The 8655-nt window shown below is 46.5% G+C and overlaps 1 protein-coding gene across 1 annotated transcript in view; it reads right to left on the reverse strand.

Annotated features, from left to right (window-relative positions):
- Positions 1-8655, reverse strand: part of LOC126543990 (uncharacterized) — a 125784-nt gene that overhangs the window by 26803 nt on the left and 90326 nt on the right. The gene's annotated exons all lie outside the window — the stretch shown is intronic.

Here is an 8655-nt window from a genome sequence, read left to right on the forward strand (position 1 = left end):
CAATATACGTGTGTATGCATCTAACCGTTTTCCCACCTATGTGGGTCCCTGGGTAGTTCATGGTCGAAGAGGCAGGGCAACGGGCAGCTGTGCTGAGGTAACAGTTCCCGACACCAACCATCGGACAAATTTGGGTGACTCCGTAGGAGCCAATTGGTAAATATGTGACGCATTTCAACGAACCTCTTTCACGCCAACATGGGTCACCGTTGACGCGCGACTCGTAAAGTACCGCTGCTCTTCAAAGAAACTCTGTCGCCAATGTGGAGAAGTCGGCATGCGTCAATCGGTCTGCGGTGGTCGCCAATGAAGCTCTTTGATGCCAACTTGGATCCCTGGGCATGTGCCATTAGGCATGTACCGCTCCTCATTGAGCGTCACTGACGCGAACCTTGGAAATTACGTATGTCGCACTGGGAATGTGTCTCTCTACAATAACGAAAGATATCCCTTAAGTGTCTCCGCTTCTGAGTGGAATCGAACCTAAGTCACATGGGTCGCTCAGGAGCAGCAACCCAGTGCACTAGCAGGCGGGGTCACAAATGCGCGAGACATGAAGAAAGACGTTAGCGTGACAGTGATAATTGTCACCTTTGTTGGCGAACTGTTTTCCTCAAGTCTAAAATGATGACCCTCTAGTCATGTTGGTCGTGGTTTATTGACTGCCATGGAAAGGTGTGCACCATGAATTTGTGTCTCAAGGTCAAACTGTCCCTGAAGCTTTCTACGGGGAGGTCCTGCAGCATTTGAGAGATCGTGTAAGCCACGTGCGAACAACTTTCTCGAATGAGGGGCGTTCAGTATTGCGCCCCGATAATACCCCTGCGAGTTGTCATTTACATCGGGCGAGATTTTTGTTTTGCAAATTTTTCACTGTGTTGGATCACATTTAGTTAGCCCGCTGCGACTTCTTTTTGTTCCTGAAATGCACTTTGGTGATCCCTAGGCGACATTTCAGATCGGGCGGTTCGACTGAAAAGGTTATCACTGCTGAAGTTCATAAAACTGACCAGTTTGAGGTTTCATCTCCCTTCTTTCTCAATGTCCGTAACTCAACCGACAGAAGAACGCAGATAGAAATCCCGGACAAACGAATGTTGCACAGCGTTCAAGAGAAAACATACTTCTAAACTTGAGCAGCATTTTTTGACCGCGCATTCTCTTCCCGTCGTTGCGAATTTTCGGAATCATAAATTGCCCAACAAGAAAGCATTACCTGCTAAAAACCATAAGAACGATTGCGATTAGTACAAAACACGTTCCTTAGAAAAATTACTCTGAGCTCGTTGCCTAAAATGCCCGGCTCAGCCAGTCTGCATTCTTATTCTGGCTCCCTTTCCTATTCTTGACCTCGAAGTCGTGTTTCTGCAACATGAGACTCCATCTCAGCAGTCACCCGTTTTTTCCTGACATTTGCTTCAGCCATGCGAGAGGGCAATGGTCACTCTCGACCATTAATTTTGTCTCTTGAATATTTCATCCTAACTTTCGAACGGCCCGAACTATACGCCAACACTCTTTTTCCGAGGTGCTAAACGCCTCTTCTCACGAAGTCAGTTTCGGACTGAGGTACAGCAAGGCATGCGCTTCACCATTTTCATTAATTAGGGCACGGACGACACCTAGACCGCAGTTACTGGTGCCTCACCAGAGAGGGCATTCTCTGTAAAAGTCTGGCGAGACAAAGACAGGCCATGAAGTCAAGGCTTTCCTCTCAAAACAATCCACATATTCCCAATAAGCTTCCGCAAATCATCCAGTTTCGTGCGACTCGCACACTAACATGTTCTTTCTTTTGTCCACAAAATACCGGAACTAATGAAAGGAATGTTGCGTAAATTACACGCTTGAAATTGCACGAACATTCGTCCGCATTTCTAAATACTTCCGCGCACGCTCTAAGCGACACTCAAACGCTGCCGTCTGATGAATACACGTCAGCGATATGCACCAACGCTTTGCTCCTTTCTGTCCGAGCACGACACGCCTCATTGGGACAGTACTAACATTTTCTAAATTTTGTGGTTAACAATGGCTTCTCCGAATAACGCGTTGTACTTTGAAACCAAAAAAAAATATCATGAGCTTTTTGAACAGCTAACTGATACTCAAGCGCGCCACTACAGGTTTCTATCAACTAACCTAGACTTGGCGGTGCAAGCGTATCTAAAAAAATGAAGCCTATCTGCTAAAGAAAAGCGACAAATCGAAAAAATTAAGGTATCCAAAATTTATGCACGCGAAAACGGTCTCCTTAAGCCGTACTCAAGGCGGGCGCTGTCTGAAAGCTCTTGTCAGATTTATCAAGCAGGCAATAAAAAGGGCACGCAGCCTCTTCCCTTCGCTGCCGACTCCCGATACCTTATGTACTGTCCGCCTGCTTGTTCGGCATTGCACTTGGAATGCCCTGCCTGGTATGACAACTTCGCGTCTCCTGATCTCGCCGCTCTCTCGTGTCATACAGGCTACACCTCGTAAAGAATTCATCGAGGGCGAACATAATTACCCCCTGGTTTTTGCCCTCCTCCGCGCCGAACATCGCTTTCTTTTCAACCTCGTCTGACGACTCGGTAACGCTCTGACTCAAAACATTCCAAACGACGAACGCGCCTTTCTGAATCTTTCATAGCGCTCCCCGCAGGGTTTGGTGGCTTTAGATTTACCCCACCGACTTGTCTTCCGTGCCGTAATTCTAAATTTGTGACGCCTCTTTTTCTTGGCACTGTTTCTGGCGCTCAGTTCCGAGTGCCTTTCCTTTTTTTCTGTTGACGGCTCACCTCAGCCTGACCAACTTCCTGAATTTCTGTCGGGAACCTCCCTACCTTTTCCTCTTCGTTACTCTCTCTCTCTCTCTCTCTGTCCTGAAAATAAGGAACATTTCGTCCTTCTGCATAACTACGCCTCCCGAGCTAAGTGTTTCATCTTCTTTCTTTGCAGTGTGTTCCGCGTCGTAACACAGCGCCAGACCCTCTTCCTGAATTTCTGTCAGGAAAATCGGTTCCTCCCGAAATCTCCTCCGAAACTCCGCTGCGGAGATCTTGTATTTTGCAAGGAAACTCACCTTCACTGAACTGTACATGCGTGCCAGGCTTTGTTCAGGCGGGCTACGACCTGCGATGCTTTTCCCAACAGCCACTCAAGGAACCGCTCAGGCCGTGTGTCCTGGTGAATTGATCGCTTCTCACAATTCCGTTCAAAATTAACCACGTAGAGAGCGATGTCATCGCCTGTTTCGTACGGCTGAAGCAAACTCGTCATTTCCACGCTTTCTGTTTGTGGCGGCACCGCATCCGCCCTGCGCGTTAATCTCGCTTGCTGTCGTCTTAATTTCGCGAGCTTGATTTTATGCTGCCTCTTCTCGCGCTCATTTTCTGCCTGCATTCGTTTCCTCTCGATTTCAGTTTCTACCTGCCTTCTTTGCGCTCAATTTCTATCTGCCTTTTGTCAGGCTCAATTTCTGCCTGCATTTTTTGTTAACTTTTCTTGCCATTCCTCTTCCTTCTCGCGTTCCTTCTCTTCTGCTCTTTCTTTTCTCTCGCGCTCCTACTCTTCCTTTTCGCGACATACGTTTTCCCAGGCATCAGTGAGCTCGTCCTCCTCGGAACCCAGTTCAACAGTCGCACTAGCAATTTCTGACTTTCTCAACCTATGCTGCCAAGAGCAACAGCTCCTCTTTCTTTAACACTGTAATACCCATCCTCTTCGAGAGCTGACTACAACTTCCTCTGTATTGACCGTACACCCGGTGGCGATAAATCACTGCTAATTACCCGATAGAACACTGTCCTTATTGTCAGGCAAAGCGTGGTCGCTCAAGCACTCGAGCTTGCGAAGGTCGTGTCTCCCGGAGCCACGTTCTCTGGTCCGTCGATCCCATATCGTGTAACTGCCCTTCTGCTGCTCTTCTTTCTTTCTTCGAGTCGTCCGAGACTCTACGCCTTTACTGCGACGGTTGTGCCTCCCTGAGCCATGAAAATGAGATCTACGGATCCCGGATCCGCAGAAATCGCTCTTCCGTCCGTAGTTTTTCTCGATTTTGCGAAGTTCGTGTCTCCCGAAGCCACGCTCGCAGGTACGGTGATCCCAGATTGTGAGCAGTGCCTTCTTCGTCACACCACTGCCACCAGTTTGTTGCGGCTCGGGGTCGTGTTAGGGCAACACATCCACCAAGCCCATCGACTAATACGTCCAGTTGTAAGACTTGAGGAAAAATAGTTTATTTGATATTGGTTACACGGCTCTAGGTACGGAAGTTCACTTCATGCAAGAGCAAGTTATACGTCCGAGTTCACATCAGCACACGTCGCTCCACTGCACGAAAAGTGTCCGCTTCTAATCCCGTCGTTATTCCTAGGCGACTCGACTAGGCAATCTGATGATTGTATTGCAGCCATTCGCAATCGTCGCGTCGGTTGTGATGCCACGTCCATGCTATCGCAACGCTCCGCAGCACCTTCACCTCCGAAGCATCCTCCCTTTCCATGGTATAGAATATGTGGTAGGCAAGCACCCTGGTAATCCAAGGTCGGCGCCATTCTTCGGTAGCATTTGACGTTGGCCCTCTTCCTCATTAGTTCAGGCTGTACGGTAACGGTGGGGTGGAAGCCTTTTGTGGACCCTTCAGCAGTCGGTGTCAACGTTGCATCGACTTCTTGGTAGGCGCTCATGGACTGGTGGGGGTTGTCTCGTGACAAACGTCTAATTACCGCCTGTGGACGTGCTTAGACGTAACAATGTACTTCTCCGGTCCGTGCATCTGTCAACTTACGCAGACGACATCTTCACCTGGCCATCCGGAGGCGACGCGTCTACACGTACTTGTCAGGCTTCAGAGAGCGGCTACACTGACGTCAAACTACATTCAAGGACGTGGACTAGCACTCTCATCTGAGAAGCGCTCGCAGGATGCCTTCACACGCAAGGCGATGCACCCATATGTCATTGAAATCAATGGACAGTTATAAAAAGACCCACCGCCTTCTCGGAGTAATAACAGATCGCGACCTGTTCTAGAGCCCTCATTTGCCTACATGAAAAAACTCACCATGATCACCCACGTGCTAAGATTTCTTGCGGGAAAACCGTGGGGTGCATCTGCACGAGCGGTGCTTCAACTTTATACTGTGCTTTTCTTCGGGTTCATGCGCTACAGCATACCTGCGCTGGGCAGGACCTGAAGAACAAACGTACATGCCCTCCAGTCGATTCAAGTTCAAGCACTCAAAATATGCCTTGGCCTTCTGTGATGTGCATCTTCAGCAGCAACTGTCGTCATCGCGTGTGGTCACCCAATTACAACATATATTCGTGTCAGTGCCTTAAGAGTGCACATCAGGGATTTCGCCCGTACTCCATCACACCGCCTGGCCTCACTTCCTGCTTCTAGGCCGCAATCAGTGTTCGGCGATATTATTGCTTCGCATCGTTCAGTGCTTCCCTCGAATTTCACGCCTGCAGTTCGGCCTCCATTACCGTTGTGGCGCGTGCATCCCCTTGAAGCCCTTCTAACCATTCCTGTAATCCAGAAGAAAACAGTCGCCAATCGTCATTTTTAGCCCTACAACAAGCCACATTACTGCACCTGCGTGAGGAACACAGCGGGCTTCTTCACAATTACACGGATAGTTCAGTTTCTTCTGCAAGCACAGCAGGAGCAGTGGTTATTCTCGCGAAGACCGTCACCCCAAAATTCAAGACGTCACATTTTACATCACCGATGGCTGCAGAACTCGCCACCCTCCGTGTGCTTTAGAAATCGTAACTGCAGAAACATCACAAGCATAGTCAATCTTCTCCGACTCTAAGGCTGTTCTCCAATGCATTATGTGGCCATTTAGTCATGGACCGAAGACGTCGCTGACATAAGACTCCTTCGTCACCACGCAATAGGGGAAAAAACACAACATAGCCTATGAGTGGATACCGGGCCATTGCAGTATTTACGGAAACGACCGTGCAAATGAGGCAGCCCGATCTGCTCATGATGGCCTCCACTGTGTAGCTATACCGTTATCCAGAACAAACGCAGCTAGAAGGCTTCGTTCGCTCGCGCGTGAAATTAAGCTTTCACAGTGCAACTCCACGAATTTACCAGCTCACTTCTCCACAGCTTGGATCCGAATCTCCGGCTATGTATTCCGTCAGGACTATCTAGAACTGAAGAGAGACCTCTGGGCGGCTTGTGGCTTGGCGTCGCCTTTACAAATGCTTACTCCTTTCGGATCGGAATGGCCAACAGCCCTACATTCGATAACTGTGGGTGCGAAGAAACAATCACCCACCTTTTCTGTGAGTGTCCCCGCTTCAGTGCGCCCAAGAAAGAACTTTCAAGATTGTTAGATAGTCTTCACAAACGCCCTTTGTCGGCGGAAAGAGTCCTGGGACACTGGTCGAGACCGTCCTCTGCACAGAAGGATTTGAAAGCGTTGTTGCGCTTCTTGTGGAAAAGGAGTCTTAGAGACAGAGTTTAAGTAGTACCATATTTTCATTTCCTTTTCCCTTTTCTTTTTATGTGATCCTTTCCTGTTTGTAGCACGTCTTTCCTATTATATTTTATTCCTCTCACTCCTTTCTCCAACACAGTGTAGCCAGCGGGTTTGAAAACTGGCTAACCTCCCTGTCTTTCTGCCTATTCCTGCTTCTATTCCTGCCTTGCGGACAAACATTATGGGGCGTTAGAGCTTATGACAAGAAATATTTAGAGAATAATTCGTGCAGTGAGTTTAAATGTCAGTGAACAAGGTGAGTGCATTGCCGCTGTGGAAAAGAGACGCGTTTAATACCAGATCACCCAAGCCAGATGCGTGCGAATACCGTTCTGTGGCTAGGGCAATACGTAGCTGTTTAATATGGCAGCGAAACAGTCATGACGTTCTGCTAAAATATATCTATGTATTCGCTCTCCGTTTCAGAATATATATAGAAATCACGACATTTCCATTACATTAACATACAGTCACATTATAACTGCATTGTCGACAGCTCAACGCCATGGCGTCCTAACTTCGATTTGTGATACTACACTTCTGCCGCTTTGTACAAAGAAGCAAATGCAAGAATATTCACATTACGATTCAATGTTACAATTCCATTCGATTAAAATTTATTGATAACTAAATTAGTACAAGAACTGTTGCATACAGGAATGGGTCCCAATGTAAACACTGCAGGCGGGACCTCTTGCGATAAATTGTAAATCGAGAAATGAAGCGAAACTAACAATGCATACGCGAAAAATTAATAAGCAAATCAAAGACGAAATAACACACTGATGTCATGCATAAACATCCAATAGAAGCAGGTTACAAAAATTAAAGGAGTACAAAAAACGCAAAAGAAAACCGGCATACAAATAAAAAAAAATTAATACCTTATTATAACATGTCTTCAGGATAAATTTAAATAAGTAGGCGCAGACAATCAAATATTATGTCAAGTTAATTAGTACAGTGATTTCTTATTCGAATAGGTAGTCCTTCAATTGAGATTTAAAGATCGGCAGGGAGGTACGTTGTTTTAAGTCGGTAGGCAGGGAATTCCACAGTGATGTAGCAGAAAAAGGAATAGTTTGTTTTCCATAGTGTGTACCTTAGTCAAAAGAAGATTGCCCTTAACAGAAAATGGGTGCAGTTAGCATAAACCAAAATGTATGATGTAATTATATCGAGGTAGAGATAGCGCTGAAGTACTCTGAAAAATAATAGACCAAGATTATAGTAGTAAGACATGGATAAAGGAAGTAAGGCGTTGTTAATAAAGAACGGGAGTGAATGCGACTGTCGAGGAGCAAAAGGAATAATGCGAATAGCCGGTTTTTAAAGGTTAGGAGAGATGATAGATGGATATTATAGGTGCTGCCCCAGCATTCAATACAGTAATTGATATGACTGTGAATAAATGCATAATATAGAGCGACAAGCGTTGTGACATAAAAAAAAAAGCTCGAGCGCGAATGAGTGCCCCAAGTACTCGTGCGATTTGCCTAATAACTGACAAAATATGGTCACGGAATTATAGCTTGGAGTCAATAACAACACAACAATTCGATCTCGGCTTTCACATGGATGCTAGCGCGCTCATTGTTACCGCGCATTTGCGAATTTTCCTGCGAATGATTTCTGGAATCAATGCGAGGCATCTAAAAAAACTGTCGTTGCGAAGACTTGACAGAAGTTGTGAAACAAGTATTAATGCGCAAGCATCGTTTGGCGAGTACTTCGGAGAAACCGCGTCTGCCCGGAACGCCTTGTAACTGCGAAATAAACGCATAATTGGACAAGCCATTTAATTGGTATAGTAGCGTAACTATAGCTGATTGGTAGCATAGAACACCGACCTTTGGGCCAATTCGTTACACCTAGCAGCTTACGGTCAAACGTGCACAAACAAGGAAGAAGGTAGGAGTAGACAACGTAAGCGCTTCTGTTGTCTACACCTCACTTTGTCCTTGTTTGTGTGTGCTTGACCGTGATCGGCTGTGGTAGTTTAGAATCCATAAAAAAACATAACCTGTAAGCATTCCTTGGCGAGTACCCCGGAGAAACCGCACCTGTCCCGTAACGCTTTGTAACTGGGAAATAAGTGCGTAATTGGGCAAGTTGAGACATTTAATCGTGATAATTGTGTAACTATAGATGATTCGCAGCTTTAGAACCA

Source organism: Dermacentor andersoni, chromosome 10 (assembly GCF_023375885.2).
Source record: "Dermacentor andersoni chromosome 10, qqDerAnde1_hic_scaffold, whole genome shotgun sequence".
NCBI lineage: Eukaryota > Metazoa > Arthropoda > Arachnida > Ixodida > Ixodidae > Dermacentor > Dermacentor andersoni.